The sequence below is a fragment of the Pseudopodoces humilis genome, chromosome 2, assembly GCF_049639895.1.
Source record: "Pseudopodoces humilis isolate 2021_Gansu_Grassland_sample_001 chromosome 2, ASM4963989v1, whole genome shotgun sequence".
NCBI classification, from domain to species: domain Eukaryota; kingdom Metazoa; phylum Chordata; class Aves; order Passeriformes; family Paridae; genus Pseudopodoces; species Pseudopodoces humilis.
Window position 1 is genome coordinate 48,074,931 of NC_142201.1, and position 23,442 is coordinate 48,098,372.

The 23,442-nt window shown below is 38.3% G+C and overlaps 1 protein-coding gene across 2 annotated transcripts in view; it reads right to left on the bottom strand.

Annotated features, from left to right (window-relative positions):
• SLAIN1 (SLAIN family member 1) overlaps window positions 1–23,442 on the bottom strand; it is a 50,801-nt gene that overhangs the window by 21,639 nt on the left and 5,720 nt on the right. The gene's annotated exons all lie outside the window — the stretch shown is intronic.

Consider the following 23,442-nt stretch of genomic DNA (forward strand, 5'->3'; position numbering starts at 1 on the left):
ATTAGCAGCTAAATTATCAGTTATGGGAGTTCAGAGATAGAGCAGTAAAAGACGCTTAACCATTAAGTGCTAAAACAAGTGTAATCCCATATCAAGCTTTTAAGCTACCATACTTTCTCCTCCCTTTTTATACCATCAAATTCCTGATTGCATAAGCTATTTATTTTTTTCTTTTTCACTGTTTCTGGAATAACAGAACAAGGCATCCCTTTTTCTACACATTGTTTACAAAAAGCTTGCAAGGCATCTGGTCTTTTAAGCAGTATCACAAAGCGCTCAGAGTAGGCAAAAATAAAGCTAAAGGCTTATTTCACTTACATTTACATTTATTTAATTAAAGTAAAAGTATTAATACGTATTAATATTAATACGTATTAATACAATTAATTAATTTTGCCTATTTTTACGCGCCTTGAAAAAGTAACATAAAAAAAATTCACATGCTCTTCCAGAAATAAACAAATATTAGTAATAAAATTGTTTTAAGAAAAAGGAAAATTTTAAAGGATAAATTTCAGAGAACTCATACAGATACAAGGAAAGATGAAAAGCATATGATGGGATTGATTTTTTTTTAATAGAATCTATTTTCTACTCATAGATGTTATGTACAGGGAGCCAGGAACATACTTATACCTAGCTTTGGAATCAATGGCATAACCTCAATGCTTAACAGGTGCTCTTTGCAGTATCAGATGCCACAAACTGGTTTTCAAAACCAGAAGGGCCCAAAAGCCCCCAAAAGCCATTCTCCATCGCATGGCTATTTAATACCACAAGCTGCTGTGTTACTTGGACCTCTTCATCTGGTCATTTTACATACTAACAACCATTTAAATAATACTCAAGTTTTCTGTTCTCAAACCTCCCTACCACCAAAATTATTTAGCAGAACATATGAACTCTATTCCTCCTTCTTGCTAACATCAAGTAGCCATGAAGGATGTCTTGGTGGGCTGTCAGTCGCATCCTCACAACCTTTTGGAGTTATCAGTTTGTCACCAATCCAAACTCCTATTTCTCCTTCTATTTCTCTTCCTATTCTTTTTGCTTTGACCTACTTAAATGCATCCTGGGTTTGTAAGGAGTAAGAACCTTTTCAACTGTTCCCACAAGTGCTATTAAGCTTGGAGTGAAGACAACTAGCACAGGCACAAAGCAGTCTGCTGGGGACAGGGATTATCTGCAGGGCACAGGCTCTGAGGAAGGTAGGTAAGTACACATTAGTAATATATAAAAATTTAAACTGTGTTCTTGGCTATCCCCTCATTGAAGAGTTACTGCAATTCTCTCATTTTTGGTGATTCTAGTTCCTGCAAGCTCAAAGAAACCCAAACTTCTGAGATCTTTAAAGGCAGCATCAGCACCACTTTAAGGAAATTGCTTGATGCCAAGCCACAAAGCACAGACTTCCCAGCTGGATTGTTTGTCCTCAGCATTCACTAACGTGATCAGTTCTAAAGTGAAGCATTCAAGTGTCCTAAGACAAAAAAAGAGAGCAAACATAGATGAACATAACTCTACAAGCTTGCAATTAACATGAGTCCCTGAGGATGAGATTAATTCACAAGGTATTAATAACAGCAAATTGATCTGAGGCATTCACTGAAAGAATCCATACAGTAAGAGTAGATCTCAGTATCACATCCACAGCTAATGTCTGTCATTTCCACCAGGAACCATCAATAAGAGCAAGGGATGACAGGGCCTTGAGATTTAATTTTCCTGCCTAGCACAAGCTACTGCTTTGTAGCAGCCTGATCATTTGCCAGGCCAATTAGTTGCCAGCATGTTCTCACCCCCAGATGTGGTCAGGCACACAGCATAAATAAACATCATTCATTACCCTCTACAATAACTGCTGTGAGCTGGCCCACTGAGCACAAGGCAACAGTTATCGTGATTCTGAAAGCAGGAACCCACACAAAAAATATAGTTAGTATTTATGGCCAATCAGATTTCAAACTCCTCTTTCAAATAGCATGTGTTCTCAGGGAAAGGTAGATGGATGAGGCCAAGAAGCTCTATCTACACTAACCTCTATATATACTAAATCTCTAGGGATACCAATATCCCTAGAGGTATTGGTAAATGTATCTATAAATACCAGATTAAATATTCCAAATTCTACAGTCTTCTGCCACCATGCCTAAAATAAAACTTTCTAGTTTAACCATCAGGAAATGACAGATACTTTTTAGGCATATGAGTAAATCCATTGTTTAGGATCAAATATAGAAAATGGCTTTCATTAGATTTCAAATGGACATATCAATGTACATATTGAACATTTTACCGTACTAACAAAGACAGCAAAATTAGACTTGCTTAAGTCTTGTGCTAGTGCCAAAACCATAAGATGGTACGTAGGAAGTGAGTGCTACAGACATGTAGGCAAATATGTAAATTCATGTAAAATTTGTAAAATCCCAAAACTGCAATGGATAGTCATTTTAGAACAGATATTTTGCTCTAAACTGAATATGAGACTGTCCTGGTTAGCATGATAAGCACCAATCTACTATGCATGGATGAGACAATGTTGTTAAGACCTTTATTTTAAGTTTAAAATCCCAGCTCTGAATTTTACAGTATTTGTAGCTTCTTCTTAAAGCCCCAATGCCAGTTACCTGCAGATGAAGCAAGATGATCAGGTACCTTTTAAAAACAAAGAAAGTTTCTCATCTTTGCAGTTGAATAGAAACATAACTAATCCTGCTCTGGGTAACTTATACTGAAGATGCACTGAAGGAAGAGATTCAGCCATGAAAAGGAAAGCAGGGGCATCTAAAACAACAATCAAGAGAAAAGAAGCCAAAAAATCCAATTCTTTTACTGACATCAAAGAGGTAAAATGCTTTCCATTTGACTTCTTGAAGCACTGAAGTGGTGGGACAAATATTTTAATAAAATAAGCATAAATTGTCACAGATTCTAAGTAACTAGACTGCTGATAATGCACTGTGTTATACAGTACCTACTCTAATACATTAGAAAAAGAACTTTCAAATTGACTACGTTAGTTTGAAAATCTTCCCACTAAAAAATAAAATCAACAACAAGTGAAACTGCTCATACCTTTAAAATATTTATTAATAGAACTGAAGGTTTAAAAATTAATTAACCTTATTTTTATAACATCCCTGGAGATACCAAAATGCTAAATAGATGAAAATAGTAACTCATATAAGAAAATATGAGCAGCTAATTAAAAAATAAAAATATTCACCACACTGACTCCTGTGAATAATCAGTATTTAATAAGAACTGTTGCAAAATTTCACATGAAAGCTTGAACAAGTAAACATCCAAAGAACTGCAGCGCTCAAAAGGAACCACACTGCAAAACCACACAATTCTGTACCATCTTTAAAGCAATTCCCTTCCTAAAACTAATTCTTCATTTAAGCTACATAAGATAAAAAAAAATCCTGAACATATACAGAAGCATGTTTTTGAAAGGGAAGATGAAATTTGCTATTTAAATTAATGGGGATGTTCATCATCTGGAATACAAGGTAGTAACAGGTAGAGATCCTCATTATGTTGTTTTAGTTATGAGGGGTTACATAGGTGTTAACGGGGACAGCTCAAGCACAGGTCCTCTACTTGAGCAATACTTGAGGAATCAGATACACCTAAAACATCATATGTGATGTATCTAGGACATGTGGATTACCAAGCACTGGAACAGGTTGTCCAGAGAAGCTGTGGAGTCTCCCTCACCGGAGTTATTTGAAAGCCATATGGACACAACCCTGTGCAATGTGTTACAGGATGAGCCTGCCTGAGCACGGACGTTGGACCAGATGACTCACTGTGGTCCTTTCCAGCTTGACCCATTCTGTAATTCTGTGGTTGTATTAGCCAAGGCTGTAAGGCTTTCCAAGAAACCAAACCAAGTACATGCACATTTTAAACACCTTCCTATTTTCATAACTCCATTATGAAACTCAGTCAGCTCAGTTTGCCAGAACAAGAACTTACTTTCACTCTAAGCAACACAAATAAACAATATTTTTTTGCTATCAAGACAGAAAACAATAAAATCTTATTTATCAGTGTTGTACTACTGACATAACATGCTAAATTATATGAAGCATTATCTGGCTTATTTATCCACTCAATTAGCTTAAACTTTGTATAGGCCTCCAGGCAAAGTCAAAAATACTTTTTAAGCTCAAGCTTAAAACAAATTATATTGCATACATGCATGCAGTTAAATATGGGTTCTAATTACACAGCCTGAACAAAATCTTCTTCCAAGCCAGCACTGGAGGAACATTCACAATACTGTCATTCCACAGTACAGCAAATAACTTCCTGACAACACAATTTCTTAAGAGTAGAAAACCCAAACCACTTCCCTGGTGTATTCTGCCTATGTGTGGTTGCACAGCAGTCACACCTAAAAGAAAAATATCTCTCATGCGAGTAAAATACAGAGACCTACATGGAAACCAGAAGCATTCAGCTGATCACAGGACAAAATCGGGAGTACTAAAAGGGAATTCAAAACCCTCTCTTTACCTCACTTTCATAGGCGTAAGAATGACTATGCCAGCTAAGAGGTGTCACCTCAGTGAGGCATAACTAATATCTCCCTCCCAAAGACAGGTATTTAACCTTCACTTTTGGTCCCTGCAAAAAAGCAATTCAGAGTCTGAAAACTATTCTTGCAGTCAGATATACATCTGGGAATGGCTATGTGTCTAACATGCTTGAAAAGACTGACAGAGGAAAACATGAAGATATTCCCCGCTACTCCCTGATTAGTGCTGGTATTGGGACACTGGCTCAAGGAGCAGGAAACGTGGGCTCCCACAACTCAGCACTCTGGAGAGATTTACGTGAGTCACTCGAAAACCCAGAGTTCCTGTAAGAACTTGAAGCAATACAAGGTAGAAGACTGGTGCTAGATACTTACCAGGAACCACCACTGTTGCTCCTATCCAATAAGAGAACCTCAGGGAGCCAAGCTTCCAAAGAAGCAGAATCTGTATTTCAAGTACCTCAGTAGCTCCTGAACACATGGACCTTAGAAGTACAATCCTTTGGACTGTTTCACAGGATGAGGCATTCAACTTCTGTTCTCAGAAGGACTGTAACAGCTTCCACAATTTATCAAAACACAGTGCTTCTTCAAAGCTTTCCTCTGCAATTTTATGTAATAAAATTCACTTTTTAAAAAAAAAATATGGGTTTATCATTTACAGGATTGTAAAATCTGGGCTTAAGACAGTGATGTTTTCAGTTCTAATAACTGAGTAAAGAGTATTGAGTTGTACCTGTAAATCTTGAAGTTAGTTTGGAGGCAGGTCCATTTTTCCATCTTCTTGAATGTTATACAGCAAACTTCTTGACTTTTCAAGCAGCACACTTATAGTTCCGGTCTCCCACAGCCATCAGCTTTGGTCATCCCATCAGCTTATTCCAGTCTGATTTCCTAACCACAGCTGTAGCTCAGTCAGCCATCCTACCAGTGGCAGAAACCTTGCCATCAGGCAAAGTCACACCTCATATGCTTAATGCACATTTGCAGTCACACTGAAAATGTCATTGCCCAAAACTATTTTCCTGCCCTGACACACAGAGCTCACAAAGTGCTTGAGGCTTGTTGGTCATTTCTGTCCGTTGATTTCTCCATCACAAGAGGGACAGCACCCCCTTACCCCCAACTGCAATGAGAACATAAACTCCCCAAGTACAGACTGTACAAAGGGACTTCTTTCAAGAGTCAGAAAAATTGAGGGGTGGGGGAAAGGTGTTTTAAGATTTGGCTTTATTTTTTCATTATTGTACTCTGATTTGATTAAATAATACATGTTACATGTACATTAACATTAATAAATCATGCTTGTAATAAAACAAATTTTTCCCCAAGTCAAATCTGGTTTGCCCGTGACACTAACTGGTGACTGATCTCTCCCTGCCCTCATCTTGGCCCACAATCTTCCTCTTATTAAATTCTCTCTCCCCTGTTCAGTTGAGGATGAGAATGATAGCACAGTTTTGGTGGGTACCTGGTGTCTAGCCAGGGGCAATGCACCACATGGACAAACAGCTATAAATTAGGAAGAAAATTAATGTAGTGTCCACTTGTCTCTAAGCCTAGGAAAACTGAAAAGCAACTTTAAGAGTACATGAAAACTTCAGTTTTAAAAATGTGAGAAAACAGGGACTACCTGAAAAGTTTGTTTCCCAGTTCATTCATATGAAGCACATCCTTTTTTGAAAAATTATATTAAAAAGATCTAGTATTAGCATAAAATGAGAAAGCAGTTCAGTTGGTACGTATCAGTATAAAACCGCTTGATATACAAGAGCTACAGCACATACTTCAAGAGCTGTCCTAGAAAAACAGCGCAGACGTCTTTTAAAGGTGGAATTGGAAAGCCTGTCTAAACTGCAGGAGTTTCTGTAACTTTCAGCTATCACAGCAAGAAATGCAATCAGCACTGGTGTCTGGCATACTGGTACTGGTGACAAAAACATAAACCTAAGATTCAGGACTAATACTTTGCAGGACATAGTCCAGTTGTGCCAATGACTACCTATCACTGTGAGCAGGTAAGTTTCAAAGGTAAATGTACAACTACTCTAGTTCAATGTATTCCAGTGAAAGGCTGACCTGAAAATTGGTTTTGTACATTGAATGTGAAAACACAACCATAGCACTGTCCACCTGCAGCATGCTGAAGAGCAAGATAACTCCAACTACCTATCTCTGACCCATTTTGTCACAGAAATGATTTTAGGGCATCAAAGAATTCAAAAGACTAGAAAGGAAATGGAATTGCAAGGTATAAGCTACTTCCTACAAATCCCAAAAGAGGATACTACATTTTAGCTATGTGCTTTGGAGGGGAGGGTTGTGGTTTTTTTCTTGTTTTGTTGGACTTTTTAAACTTGGCTCTGTTTTTTTAAGGCAAACCTTTTACTGCACAGCTGTGCAAACAGACAAGCACAGGGGCTTTGTGAAAAATGCAACTGTCTCAGCTTTCATTTTCATCTTGGGTGCACAACTCTACCTGCATTCACACACCCAAAATCAAATTCTCTGATTAGAGCTAACAACCAAACCTGGCTTCCCACATTCCCTCTTTTGAGAACCTGGCCAAATACCATGCTGAAATATTAAGCCTTAGGCATGACCTAGGGCCCAAATCTCTGTTTCCTCCCCAGCTCCCAGATTTTATATAAAAAAAAGTCAGTCTGATGTATTTTCATTCTATTTGGTGGACTGACCAGAACCCATGAGTGTCGCCCTGAAAACTCAGCTTCTGAGCTTGCTGACATGGTTTTCTAAGGACTTTCCCAGGACAGTAACTGTAAACATAGATGTGTGTACATTCTTTCTGTTACACGTCTTGTGATGGGCATCTCTCATGGCCAGTGCAGTGAGAAAGTGTTATCCTGACCATCCAATCCCTGGCCATGGCCAAAAGCCTATAAATCCTGGGAGGAAAAATAAACTCTGCTCTTTCTTTCACCACACCTCGACCTGTGTCCGCGTGATCTATTCATCTTCAGCGGCAACACATGAGCATACATGAGTAGCTCACATTTCAGCTAGTTTGAAGTAAGACAGACGTTTCTAAGCAGAAGACTCATTCTCATGTACCCCATACAGTGGTTACATAGGGTAACCTAAAACCATAAATAGCCCCAGAGTCTTCTATCAAACTATCAGTATCTTACTCATTAACAAGAGTGTTTACCCCGCTTAATTTTAGAAGCCTTCAAATAAGGCATTAAGAGCCTTCAAAAAAACAAAATTTTGGTAAGGATTCTTACCAAAGGACTGCATGAATGCAATTAACATGGGAAGACTACACAAACTCACAAAAGAGGAATCCACCAAATGTTAATAAATACCACATCTAATTCAGAGTTCACATCTGGTTCTGTCAGTCACTGAACTAGCTATACAGCTGGGACGGTGTCAGGGCAGGCATATTTCCCCATATTCTCTCTCTCTCTTCCAGTATCTATTTATAGTGCTTTAGGACACTGGATCCTATGTCCCAGACACAATGAAGATGCTCTTAATGTACAGACACTGATGGCTGACCCAGTCACCTCAGGACACTATTTATTCCCAAGAGGAAGGACAGGGCATGATTCATCTCACCTCTGCTTGCAAGGGACATGAGATGTGTCCCTTTGTCTGCTCTGTGTACAATGGCAGCCCAGTGTGACTGGCTCCAAGATAGATCTCTGCATACACTCAAACGAAGCTCACTCTGACTGCATTCATTACAAAGAACAATAAACAGAGCTTAAAAACAGAGTTCAAAGACTGCATTCAGTTTTCAGTTTTTCTATGCAACTGAAAAAGACAACTCTTGCAGTACTAGAGCCCTGCAATGCTTGGATATAACCTACTGAAACTAGCTTGTATTCAAGTGAAGTCACCAAACAACTTCCTCAGCAACAGTTCCAGTTAGAAGAGGACCTCTGTTAATAATTATTTTTAAACAAGGAAGAGTTTCTCAATCCCCTTTACCATGAAGACGAAGCTCACTTGTATCATCACGTTTCAGGGAGAGATGGAAACAGCAGTAGAAAGATGGGACTGCTGAAATAACACTGCCTCCAAAAGAAACACATCAGAGAACAGCCCCCAGAATATGTGAAAGGGCAGGCGAGATGAACTTAGTGTCTGACACCAGTTGTTTACTCACCCACACAGCGCAGAGTAAAGCAAAAGCAAAGCATTTTCATTGTATTTTAACAATTAGCAATAAAATGGTAATCACCTCATGTTGTCACTCAGTGGGTAAAGATCTACTACCATGATGTGCAGACAATGCACCTAAGGCCACTGAAACATCTTCCTCCAACTCTTGCTGGGCCAGCTGGATGGCTCCAGCTATAATTTCCCAGGTCTCTGGTAAGATTCACCCAGCAGGCACTGACTGAAATGGGCAGGAAAGTTATCATCCAATAATCTCAGCTAGTAGATCTGAAAGGGCAGCAATTCCTGTAGGCACAAATGAAGAGCTCTGAAGAAGCTCTCAAGAGGCCAGTACATTGTTGCTGCTGAAGATGAATAGATCACATGGACACAGGTCGAGGTGTGGTGAAAAGAAGAGAGAGTTTATTTTTCCTCCCAGGATTTATAGGCTTCTGACCATGGACAGGGATTGGATGGTCAGGATAACACTTTCTCACTGCACTGGCCATGAGAGATGCCCGTCACAAGACGTGTAACAGAAAGAATGTACACATATCTATGTTTACAGTTACTGTCCTGCGAAAGTCCTTAGAAAACTATGTTAGCAAGCTCAGAAGCTGAGTTTTCAGGGCGACAGTACATCACCCAGGGGAAGGCAGGACTGCAGCAAGAAACACAAGCAGCCAGCTGCACCCAGTCTGGTAGGGTTAACTGATCTGTTGAAATAACCTTGCCAAAAGCTCCACACCACACTAATTTAGGAGCTGTGGCTCTACTCCTCTAATACGGAAAGGGTGTCTTCATAAAGATATTGCTATTGCAGTCTATGGCACTAAGATTTAAGCAGAGCTGTATCAGAAGTCAATAGAATTACAACATTGTTGGAGCACCGTGATCGTTGTAAATTGCGTTTTACTCACTGCCTGCTAATCCAAACAGGATAATTTTTGCTGGCACAGTTTGTTAAAAAAAGTGTTTGTATTTTCCTTAAGAAACCACCAGTCTATCATTGATTACCCACATACACATGCTACCATTACATCATCATAAGCAAAATCCAAACTCTAATACTCACTGCATAAACACTGTGAAACTCATCCCAACCTTGTTTTCCCTCTTGAATTTGTTACCTGCTCTGTTTGTATTTCAGTGGCAGCGTGACACAGCAAAATCTCGCAAGAGTACTCTGGGAAGAGTATTTTGCACTCACTCAGAAAAAGAACGTTCTGTTTGCCACAAAATTCCACAAACAATAAAAACACATATATTTTGAACAGAGTAAGGTCTTTTTGTCTTTTTCTTTAAATGCTAGCTAGGTCTATAGCATCTCCCAGGTCCAAGAGACAGCATGTCTGGGTCTCAGGACATCTCTTCACTGCCTACTCGCCTGCAGAGTACTAGCAACCTTTGTCTGCCATATAGCTTATACCTTTTAAATCCAGTGGAGATTTGCTCTGCAGACCAGTCTGACATAATCTTTCTAGGCCTAAAACAGTCCAATGAATGTCTACAGATATGCAGCAGCAAGGAATATGTGGCTGTGGGCATCACCTCCACAGCTGCCATAATTTAAAACTTGCAGCATCTTTAGCATAGATGTCTGCCCAGGATGCAGCTCACACAGTAAAATACTGGTGACCAGTAGTATGATAGCCACTGTGCCAGATTTGTTACCACCACAGTTCTGTGGCTCGTGGCTATTACCAAAATTATGGCAGATCTGTTAGATCTAGGTAGATCTGTTTTCTCTGGCTCAAAACAGCCATACTGTCATCATCTCGCAGAGTGGTAACAACTGTCACCGGATCAATGATATATCCTCACGGAGGAGGAAAGAGACAATTCTGGCAACCTCACCAGAAATTATGTTATTTGTAGTGTTTGCCACTGATTTTTAGGTCTGGTGTAAAGAGACAAAGAAAGTTGAAAGTGTAAAGTCAGGACCTGATCAAGATACTTAAAAAAAAAACCCTAAACCAAAAAACAAAACAATAGCAAAATTCCTTCAACTTTGAGATGGAAAATAGTTACTGGAGCTGCTATTTTGCAAGACAGCAAACCACTTAACAGAAAGGAACAGGAGAGCTGTAGCTCTACAACCCTCCCTGGGCACATCTCTTTGGGCAGGCTGAGCCCTCTAACTCACAACTCTCGATAGCAAAGATTCCAGATCACTGAGAAGAGAAACCTAGTATCATATATCAAATTAATAATGTATGTCGGAGTGGGAGTTGCTTCTAATATAGGCCCATGATCATAAATCTGTGTACTTAACTAAGCCCCTCAACATCCCAAAACTTACCTAGTGGTGAAGCTGACTGAGAGAAATCTGACCTGCTGCTTCTTTGAATATGTTTATGTATTATTCAGAAGCAGGCTTTCAAGCTCCCAATGCATCTGGTATATACACTGCTTATGCGACTTTTGTTAGAGGTCCTCCTCTTCCCTAGCCAGACAGCTCTGTCCCTTGGAGTTATCCTTATATGAGGAGTTTGCCTGACCATCCAAGAGGTAGGACAAGCAGCTTCATGAAGGCTTCATCAGCCCTGGTAGATGGCCTGGTGGCTGCAGTGACAATTTTCTTCAGTTGCAGTAAAAGCTGCTAAATTCATTTTTGGATAGTTCTCTGTCAGATTACTCACTGAACTACTACTTATAACAATGCTGCTTTTCTTGGGCATCTGCCTTGCAGCTAAAAGATACTTGCTTCCCTAACCAGTCCACTCCACACACCCACTCCATTATTTGGACTCCTTAATATGAAAACCAAGTAAGCCTGTTGGTGAAGGGTATTTTGCAAATAAAGTGCAATAACATCTGTAAACAACTCTTACACCACTGAGCAAATTCTTTATGAAACACTTTATGAAACAAGCGTTGCTGTGAAATAGACAGGCTGTATCAAAACAAGGAAAAATTCCCAGAACAAACAAACGTATATACGTACCAGGGACTTTGGCCAAAGCAGATCATGGATTTACATCTTTTCACATTGCTGATGAATAAAACTATGCTGCATTCACATCTTCAGCACAGACCTGACCTTCCCAACACTTGCACAAATGTCAAGAACATCACATGTAGCTCTGGTATGTGCATCAGAAAAAGCCCATGGTGTCTAGGTAAGTTTTGCTAAGCTCCCCTGAAGCAAAATGTCTAAATATAGGGCATCAAACTTCAGAGTTTGAAGTAATTTGTACTGATCATTACCAGCCAAATCTAGAGCATAAAATTAATTTTTTTTCATTAATGTGGTAAACAATGCACATGGAGTCTCAGCTTATCCCATTTTTAACCTCACATATAAAGCAGAAGACTCCTCTCAAAGTTATTCGACATCCATCCCCAAAAACAGAGTTCGTAGGTGAAATACCTGAAGGAACACAGAGATAATACACAAACCCCAGGTAAACTGAGGACTTCCAATGACTTCAGTAGGCTTTGGATCAACATGGTCTTTTTCTTCCTACATTGCTACTAGTTTAAGTTTTCTACTACTTCTATTTAGAGCATGTTAAACGTAATTACAAAAGATTTTTTAAATGCTATTTATTTAGTTACCTTCCTTTGTACCACAAAACTGGAGACACCTGCTTGTCTCAGGTTAGTCCTAAAGTAGTAGAAAGCCTGCTTTCAAAAGATTTAATTCCAGTATACCACTGGGTAAGTAAAAGCTGGAAATTAATTTTGCTTGAAGATTAAAAATTCCTTTGAGAGTTACAGAATGGAAGCCAACTGAATTTCAGTCACAGAGGAGAAGCAGAACATTTGGCAAAATGCAGCATATCCTCCATCTTTAAGAAATTGCGATCTGCATTCAGCTCAACTAGTGTACAATATTCAAATGTGACCTCCAGTCCTACCTAACCAATGATGCTACTCTATCACTGGAGGAAGACAGATCTCATGCTCCAAAGATGTTTTTTCAACTAGTCACCGATTTCAAGCCTGAAGTTTAAGATGGCTTAAATACAACAGTATGAACCATATCTTGAAAGCACTTATAGCATGTTGAACAATGTTTAACACACAGAGAGACAGATGTGGTAACTAGAAACGTGAAAGTCAAAATATGAGAGGTATCACGACATTCACTCACGTTGGATCCCAGTGACTGCCATACCAATGTATATAATCCCTGTAGCACTGCTGTGTGGATATATTTGAGCTAGGCTGTTTGGCATGCTCTGCAGGGTGCAGACAGGCTGTGTGCATTGACAAGAGCAACTCTTAGGGTCTTATATTAGGTACTCATGTTTTGGTAACAAGAAGGTATGAGATTTTCTGTATGTCTGGATATGCTCTGTATCCTTCAAGACTACAAATAACATGAGAAGCTTTTATCTCATCAGCAAGCTACTTTTTACATAGCAAAAAAATTACAGACTTAAGGTATTTTCTTAACTTCAGCCTGAGAAGGAGGCCTTTTTTCAAAACCAGTTACCTTATCAGGCTTTTTTTGGTGCAGAAATAGATCTCCCCCCTCTCTTAAAACTGTATGTTAGACACCCCCACTTCAATCAGCCAACAGCAGATTTAAAACCTCACTGATGGCAATTCATCCACTCTTTCAGAAAAATGTTCTCAGTCCTTAGGAAGTAACAGCTGCTTTGTAATTTCAATTCTTTGTATTGGTAAGTGCTGAGTCATTGCAATCACAGTAATCCCAGAGAACTCTATTGGACAGACTCCCCTTCTGCAGCTTCGGTCTTGGAAGTTGAGTAAGTGACAGGAGAAGACAAGAGTAACAGTACCATCGCAGAAAAACAAGATCAAATCACAAGTATGTAATAATCAGGACAAACATTCAATCACAGTATAGAAAATTTTATTTTAAAAAAACGTTGAATATATTTCAAGAAGAGCTCAGCTGCTATTGACAAAAGGAACGAAGATGAATGGTGCCTTTGCCCTTTCACTCTAAGTCCACACTTAGGGGGTTCCTCTGGGATGAGGAGCAAGGCTTCTCTGTGTGATTTAAAGAACAGGTATTAGTTAACTCCCCTTGTAGATCAGAGCTTAGCTACTACACAAGATACTCTCAACACTGAAAACTTACTTATTCATTTAGTCTATACATTAGAGTAGTATAAAAAAATGCTATCACAAACTGCTCAGTGGACTTTTCAGAGATGGTAACTCTAGTTAATACAAGAACTTCATTTCCACATGCCACATAGGATGTACAACACCTCTCTTATGTGAACCTGTGCTATACTTCTAATCAGACATGTTAGCAAGAATTTGAATCAAAGGTGTATCTTTGCTCTGAACAAGTTGCTGGAGGAAAAACGAAGTTAAAAATATATATTTCCTAAATTCAAATTTTCTGGTAGCTTACATAATTCTTTTTTTCCTTTGTTGCATTATTATCGGCAAAACAGAAGCATAAAGGGTGAGGGATCCATTCTCTTAAAAACAGACTCAAAGAAGGACAATTTCCCATTCCTCTCCTAACAGTATAGGATCTTTATTATATACCAGGTAGAATTCAAATATGTCCATCTATTGGGATATAACACTCTTGATCATTTATGATAGATGAAAATACAGAAAAGATTAAATTAGTCCAATTAGTCCAAGACTGACCCTAAATTGCACTTCTCCTGTCATTACTGTTTAGTCCCGAAATTCCTCTGCATCCCAGAAACATCCATACAAACACTCTAGCTCCCCCTTAAAGCATATCTACTTGCCATCTGCATTCACAGGTTAAATTTCTGGCAGGAGGCTTTTTACCAGAGAGCTCTATTTACAGTTTCTGCCTCCAATATCGTTCCAAGATGCCACAGTCCCTCTTCTTTGTTCAAATACACCTGCTGCCTATATTGAGGCAGACTGAAAAAGCTAAATCTTAGACTCAAATCAAAGTCAAAAGCAGCACTTACCCTCCAGGAACCCTGTGGCTTTTGGATAAATATAGCAGGTGTCACAGTTATGTGATTATCATGAGAAACTGTTAACACTATTACCAAAAGCAGAGAAAATATACGAAACACTTAAAAAATAAAAGCTCCCATGAAACAGATTTTTCATACTTTTAAAATACCGTACAGGAAAAAATTCATGAGAGTTTATGATTAAGGAAAGTTCTAACAGAAGTTTAACTGACTGTCAAATATAATAACATATTCAGAATATGTATCCTCACACAGAATGAAGGTTCAACACCAACCTTGAGTCAAATTAAGAAGCACTAACCAAAAAACTGCTACTACAAAAATGGGTAAAGAGACATATAGATGTTTGATATAGATACCATTATCATTACTGTCACTGGGGTTATGGCTTCTGCAACTATTTTTAAGCTAAGCAGACCAGACTCTTTGGATTCCCTTGAGAAAGGCCAATATCTGCTGGCAATAACTCAGAGCACATTCCTGCATTTATGTTTCCCTGGGGTGATTTCAGGTATCTCAAGGGAGACGCTTTAAGTAAACTTTGCCTTGCGAGTACCTTCCAGATGTACACTGCACCAAGAACTGTACAAGTATTTAACAGAGGCATTCTTTGCTCCTCACTAGCAGGCAACACAGGTATAAGCTGGCAGAGGAGGAGAGAGGAGTATAACATCACTCAAGAGCACAGTACAACAGGGAAAGCATGAGAATGGCACACAGAACTGAAAAGCACACAAATTGCAGAAGCACCATCAATACAATTATTACACTGCTGCAGCATCCTTCTGCCCCTGTCTTACTGTCCAGGATAAAAGATACTCTGCATCATCTTTTAAGTGTATCCGTCACCATAACCTCTCACGTCCACAGTAAGCAGAAATACAAGCTTTGATAATATAGTTTGAACTGTTTCTCCAAGCTTCTCTATAAAGAAACATTTTATTTCTTCCAAATAATTATTTCAGATTTATCAGCATGAACATAAACCAAAAACAGATAAAATATGTTTGGACTATGCCCAACACAACAAGAATATATGTGCCTACTTACGCAAAATTGAGATTTTTTTTTTTTTATTTTAAATTTATAAATAAAGATCCATTTGTGACTACAGCGAAGTATCACACCCAGTGTTTCAAAAGACATTAAGAAACAACCATGATGCAGTCTGAACACCGGCTATACAACTGCAATACATGAAGCACAAATGACAAAAAAGAAAACTGATGACACCATGGAAGAACAGGCTGAAGCCAAGATTCTGCCACTCCACCCTGCCCTCTTTCACACTGGCCTGCAAATCACTCTGTATTCTGTCTTTCCTATGGGTTAGGAAGGAGGATTAAAGAACATTAAGGTTTGCTGACATTTCACAGAGCTGCTTGAAGGAAGAGAGCTGTGAAGGACTGGTGGACTTTTAGGAGGAAAGGACATTAGGATGTTAGGATCTGTGCCTGAAGGCAACAACACAACAGATGACTAAGTTGCTATCACCCACGTAACAGCAGGCCACAAAACTCTGCCCTGCACTCACAATGGACTTCAAACATGTTATGAAGAAAAAATTGCCTGAAGACAAAAGTCACAAATATATCAAGTGCCACCTAACTGTAAAAGAAAACAAAACAATAATTAAAAAAAATACATGGTACCAGTCAGATGCAAATTCTAAAGACCTGCTACTCAATCTTACTCTTTTATTAAGTCTACACTGGGGTAGAACCTTGCACCAGACAAAATCGGAGCTACATTTCATGAGCCACTCCTAAAGCACAAAACAAATTAGAGCCCCTAGCCCTAACAGCTTGCTTTAACTTCTGACATAAATCTTTACATAATTTTCAAGTGATTTTAAATGAACTGGCAGAAAAGCTAACACTAGAAGTCAACTTGCAGTTGCATACTTCCACCACATGAGTGATGGCACTTTTTTCTTGTGTGCTGATAATTTGTCAATAGAATGACAGCACCAATATAAAGTGCATATTATATTTTCTTATATGTAAAAAGCAATTCTAAACAGAAAAGATGAAACAATGCATCCATGCACACACACAGAAGGGCCTACTTGTAGACAGCCTCATTTTAACACCTACAGTCTGGAGCAGAACCAACCCTTCAGCATAAAACAGCAAGGGCATGATTCAGTCATCTGAAAACAGAACGTAATGACATTTTAGGTGCTCCAGCTGGTCCAGTTCAGCAAGGCTGTTGTGCAGATCCTGTATCATACCCATCTGCCCACCTAGATACCTCAAGGATGCAAAAGAATGTCTGATCCATTTATCTTAGTGAAGTTGCCAAGCATAATCTCAGACAAGGCGACTGAACCTTTAACTATATATTAACTAGACACAAACCTAAAATTTGGTGGAACAAACCTGGACCACTACATGTTCTATGAATTCACATAAATAAATACCTGAGACCCAACAACAAGGTGCTTACAGTAAGACACAAGAAGAACAGCTCCATGTCTGGAGCTAGAAATCGAGACACAAGACGTATTTCCAAGGCAGATTCAATCACACAGATGTTCCTCTGTGATACAGATGCAAACAAAGCAATATCCCATGTATCTAACTTAAGACTAGCAGACACATAATATAATTTACACCATTTCACCAGTTACTGGAATGTGGAACAAAAGTTTTGTGCCTTTCATAAAAAGATATAGATAGCTACTAGTATGTGAAACACAAAAAAATCCACAAGCATTCTGTGTCTTTGTTTTGGAGAATGAGCTTAGCTTCTAAACAAATGATTACAAACAAGGTCACAAGTGCCATGATTGAAGAAATAGGAGACCATGAGAAACCATCTCTGAATGAAAGGCACCAGGGCTATTCTTGCAAAATGCAGAGGATATTCAAAACCTGCTAAAAATATAAAGTGATATTGCATCCAAATCCTTCTGATGCTAAGTACTCCAAGGTTCTTTTCTAATTAGTGGAGAGAAATTACTACCTCCAGACTCAGTCTGCACAACTGCTTACGAATGGCTGGGTAAACTGTCTTTTGGCTTCTTGAGAATCAGTGGACAGAGTTTCTCACAGGTATCTAGCTTTAATGACTTAAGGTTCAGTGAAATTAAGGGTAACATTTAGTATCAAAAAGAGGTACTACAAATCCATAACTCAGAAACAATCTGTCCTCCATCAACTACAGACAAACTAAGAAAAAACAACTGATCTCAGCTATGCAGCAGAGGACATAACTCATCAACATTTACAGAGGAATTTACCTGACTGCATGAGGATATCTTCAAAGTTATCCACCTCTAACTCTCTTAACCATTTTAGAACTGTGCTCTTCAAGGTACAAGTCTCCTCACCCTGAATTAATACAGGGCAGGCAACAAAATCAACACTGCTACTTGGTACTACCTAATGGAATAAGACAAGTGAATAAAAAGAAGCTGACTTTCTGATAGTAGAACTTGCTTGCTCCAAGTTGGACAGCAAATGCAATGGCCCCCTATGCATTAGAGGGACACACAGGGCTGGCTAATTTGAGCAAACAGACAACCACTTTCAAGCAAAAAGCTCTCTCAAAATCAGGTTTTCATAGATTCTTCTGGTGTTATGAAGTGGGGTCATTCTGAGCTCAGCCAGCTGTGCAGACTTGGTAACAGGTACTTTATATTGTAGAAGTGATAATGGTGGTCCGAATTTACCAGTGAACATCATCCAATACCTCTTTAGTCTTGATAACACAACAGAATAGATTTAAAAACGCATAAAATAGATAAAGCAAAGAAATGCTATGCTCAACGTTATTTTAAAAATTGTTACCCCATATTAGCTTTCCATGACCTCACATAGCCACATACTCCCATCATAGTATAAAATATTCAAGAACTTGTTGCAGTGTACTTTATGACTCAATTCCTTTAACATTACCAAAAATGTAATCTGTAAATGCTGCAAATCGTTTTTCAAAGCAGCAACTACCTAGGTTGCAATTGTTTTTTTGCTGACAAAAATATTTTTTTGTCCCACAGGCATACTTTTACTACTTTTTTCCCCTCAGACCTTTTAAGTGTGAAGCTTTCAGTGAAGCATTCCATTACTGTGATAAATCCACACGTAAAAGATGACTTTTGGAATAGCTTAGTGACCTCACTAAGGGTAAATATTGCCCAAGAAAACATTTTCTGTAATTAAAAATTCTACAAGAATATTCCATTCTAGAAGTAAAACTCAGATAATAATATTTTAGAAGAAGTTCATGAAGGGGAAAAAAATAGAACACTCAGGAATTTTGTTTTTATAAACTCCTATGTCTCTATCATTTTTACTAGCTCACCTTCTGTCTTGCAACATAAAACAAAAAAATCAAGCAAATCTGTGAATGCCTCTGTCCCTCAAGTATTCAGATTAGAGCTTACTGCCTACATTTCTTTATCAGGTAGAGTAAAAAGGATTTTATTTTATTACAAGAACTGTTGCATAAACCTTTAGGCAAAAGCAAATGATTGTTAAATGTGTCATTTCCATGAAACATGAACAGAGATGCTGAATGTGAAGCACTTAGGAAAGCAAATGCAAATAATCAACTTCTTTCTAATATATTAAAATGCAGTGGGAGTTGCCAAGAAGGACTGCATGATATATTTACAGGACTAGACTATCCCAGAAATAACCAATCAAGATACTTCAGGATCATGGCACAAAACCACACAAATTTCAGTGTGAAAAAAAGCTTCCCAAAAGATGCAATATTGTGAAGACAAGAACCAAAGGGCTCCCTGAAAGTGAAAATACAGAAATAAACCATTTAATAAAGAAGCTACCTCTATCACACTTGTCTGCATTCTAAAATGTTATTCCCAGCTCTCTTCTGCAGACATCAAAAACAGACTGTGAAAGAAAGACAACATGAAAGACAAAAGCTGTAACAATAAATTGGGGACTAACAGTGAGCAAGACACACAAAACTATCAGAAGCAAAAATGAAATGACAGCATCCAGAACAGTCCAGTTTTTAAAAGATCCTCATTTCAATTAAAAAAAAAAATCTCCAGAGGACAAGCTTCCAAATGCCCTCAAGTCAATTATTAAAACCTAGGCTTCTTTTTAATTTCTACATAGGAAAGTAGCTGCACACTTCAGAAGACAACCCAGGACTAGTACTCTGCTAGGTAACACTAAAAGTGCCTGTACTTTTAGCATAAAGCAGTGTTGATGCTACTTCTATTGCTTTTTAGACACACACTGCATTACAGGCTTTGAACTTACATTGTAAGTTATTTAAAATAAGAATAAGCCTACTGAAATCCCCACATGAAATTTAACAGTGTTTCTAGCTGTTTAACCACTCATGATGAGATGATAATCCCAGCTCAGAAATCAGCAAGGATTAAAAAAAAGCACACTCCAAAACGGGATGGAAAGAGCTAACACCACCTCTCTACCTTTACAGAAACTTCTGAATCCAGCTTCCTCTTGCAAGTATAATGACAAGCAGAACTCTATTCTAAGCAAATAATTGAGCTGCACAACAATCAATCCCCAAATATGATTAAATTCTTAAACAGCATGTATGTTGCAATTTAATAAAAAGTGGGAATCATATTGAAGAGCTGTAGCAAAAAGGTGAGACATCTCTGAAATTAATCAAAAGTGTCTGATTTTCTATGCATTTGTTGCCATAAGGGTTTTAAACCAAACACTTCTATCTTCAAGTGTACTTGCAGAGTAGCAATGTTACAGTGACAGACAGAAATACTCTGTTTGAAATGCAAGTCAAGTATCAAACCTGAGTTTTTCCAAATTGAACTACACATATCCTCAGCAGCTGTGCTAGAAAATCCAGAGATATCAGCATTTGCAAAACCTCTAAGAAGTGCTTGGAATTATGCAGCTGTTACAAATTACTTCAAATAAATGAAATCTATTAGGAAGTAACTGCTGTGCATGTATAGGTGCACTCCAAGCACTAAGCTTGTAATGCAGCAGAAGATGCTGAAATAGCCTGACCTCCAAGATGTCACATTTGTCAAAAGGCGCTAAGATGTGGGTAAGAGCTCTGGCTGTTTATAATTTTTTATTATCAGAAACATACACAAAAAGGAACCAAACCTCTCATGCCACTTTTTTCATTCCTTTCATTCTTTCTAGAGCTTTATTTTATTTATGATGGAAACAACAATCATCTGTAAGCTTCTGCACATTATTACTTCCTGCCTCAAAAGCATCTTACATAGAACTAATCTGCATTATATATGAGCAAAAAAAGCTATATGAAATTTTATTAATCCAGTTCTGAGTATCACAACATACATATATGATCCATCAATGGACAGCAAATAAAGTTAAACCTAATGAATCTACTTGAGGAAAAAAAAAAACCACACAAAAATCCCCTTTGCCCTTGTTTCAGCACTGATCCAGCTCAAGCATACAAGATAAAAACTTTGTTCGCTTACAGTATTTTCTGTTTGCTTCTGGAGTTAACAGACTACTGCATAGAAGTTCCCTATGAGAGTTGTCTCTCAACAGTTGAAGTGTATTCTGTACCTTAAAGACTCAAATTATTTCACTATGAACCCAGAGAAAGTGGAAGAGAGTTAGAATATGGGGAGAGAGAACACTGCCTCTTCCTGCGTAAACCACAAGTTACACATCCAGGTAAAACCTTCCACCTGGGGCCCTACCAGCTGTAACCTACCAGATTTTTATTTTTTTTTTTTGCTTACTAGGTAAAAAACCACTATACTATCAAAATAAATAATTTTGTTTGGTCTCCTCCCAGTTCCTCTTCTGGGTACATTGTATGTTTGGATATCAACCTTAACTAATATTTAACACCACGATCCAGCACAATAATGAATAAAATTCGTCTAATGAGAGCCTTTGAGGAATCAAAAATAATGGAGAGAAACGACAGTGGGTATGTTTCACAACATACCTTGCCATCCACAGATGGCAGAGATCAACAGCCTCCATCCTGAAGCACAATAATAATTTTAAACTACTGCAGCCAACTGCAAAACCTACGGACTTCAGCTGCCTACTGTTCTTAAACATATGAAATGGTAGTTCTGAGTAAGAACTCATCTAAGCCAAATTCTGAATCTACCCAGTATTTCATATTGCCCAATAATGAGGAGCTTCCTATCTGGAAGGCTGAATTGGATGAGTTACAATTTGAGTCCCTGTATAAAAGCTGAGCTCCTCCAGACTGACTCCTTGCTAAGCCTCTTAAATCCTCAGTTTATCCACCCGCCTGCTTCAGAGCTTTTTGCAGAAGTTAGGCAGGGTATCTTCAGCCAGGATACCAGTCACTACCATCTCAACAGTTTCAGGAGGGTTATACCCATCTATATCAGCTAGGAAGTTTACAGGTCACATCTCTTTGCTCACTGAACTTAATGCATGTCCCAGCATCTTCAATTATTGCCAAGAAAACACAGAAGAGGCTCCACCACACCATTAAGACTGTTAGGTGACCCTGTTCACTTCAATCAACCCAAAAAAATAAAATAGACAGCAGGATTAAAATCTAGTGAGCTAATAGACTTTATAATATACAGGGAACTACTGTAAGCCTAACAAACCAGAAAGGTTTCAAACAGAAGGTAACTGACAAAGAGTAAAAAAGGAAGATGTGATCCAGTCCAGCCAACAGAGATAAAACAACTAAAACGAACAACAAATGTTACCTCGACACTGTAACTGCTCACGGAAAACAGGAACAATTCCAAGCAAAGATCTTATCATAGGAGGTTACATTTAACTTTCATCCTCCTTAAAGCTAGCATGCTTAATCCACAGAAACAGGGTTTGTAATAAGCTTAGTTCATGATAAATATTATAAAAGCTTTACCTACTTAGTGGTAGACCAGAGGGATGTTGAGAAGCTTGCCCAAGTTCTCACAGTGGTTCACAGAAGAACCACCTGCTGGAGATCACCTCTGTGCTTATAATAAACCTCAAGGATTTATGCCAAGATGAATTCTTAACTTCCACCATGAAATACTCAAAACAGTCATTTTCACTAGAAAGAAACAGGCTGGTGACCGCAGCGAAGTGAAAAGAAAATACCACCATTCAATTTTCTGGCCTGAAAGACCAAGTAGCTGCTGGACTATTTAACTGCCTTGGACTGCTTAGGCAAAAGTCTCTCACAAGCTTTTTAGCCTTGTTATGAGATATCCTAATGCTGGGATATTTAAAAATAAATGAAAACTTTTATAAAAATCAGGATGTAATGTAGTAAGAAAAATTCACACAGGCAGGAACAAGTGAGGGCAGGATTAAAAATCCTAGTAAGATAACAACTCAAAAATAAGGCAAAATTTGTATTTTTTCTTGGCTCACAGCCCTTCTCTCTGTATGAACTTATCCAGATATGCAGACTTTGCAGCCAAAAATCAATTTTTACTGCTTTTTATTTCCATGTGCACTCTGGTGTCTAAAGAGATGTAACAACTAAACTGGTTTAATTTTTGGCTAATGCACCATGAACTAAGCAAATTCTACCGATAAGCTATTTAAGAAATCACTCTCTGGTACACTGTACGTGTTTTCTGACTACTCATTTAATAATTCTGAAGTACTTCAGTGTTAACCACTGATTCAGAGCCAAGCAGAAGAGGCACAACGAGATTTCAAAATACTCTGAAAATGCCCTTGCAAGGCATATGGCTAAAAGGGGAAAACATCATTCAACTTCCAAGTACAAAGTTTGAAACTTTAGTACCAGAAAAGAAGAATGTCATACTTAGTGAGTCATTTATAAAATCTGGATGGATTATGTGTATGTATTTATACGTGTATGTTACTGATTAAGTGCACTGCAAAACAAAACATAGGAAAGTCAGGTTACAGAAAATTTTCTGTACTTCAGAAACCAAAT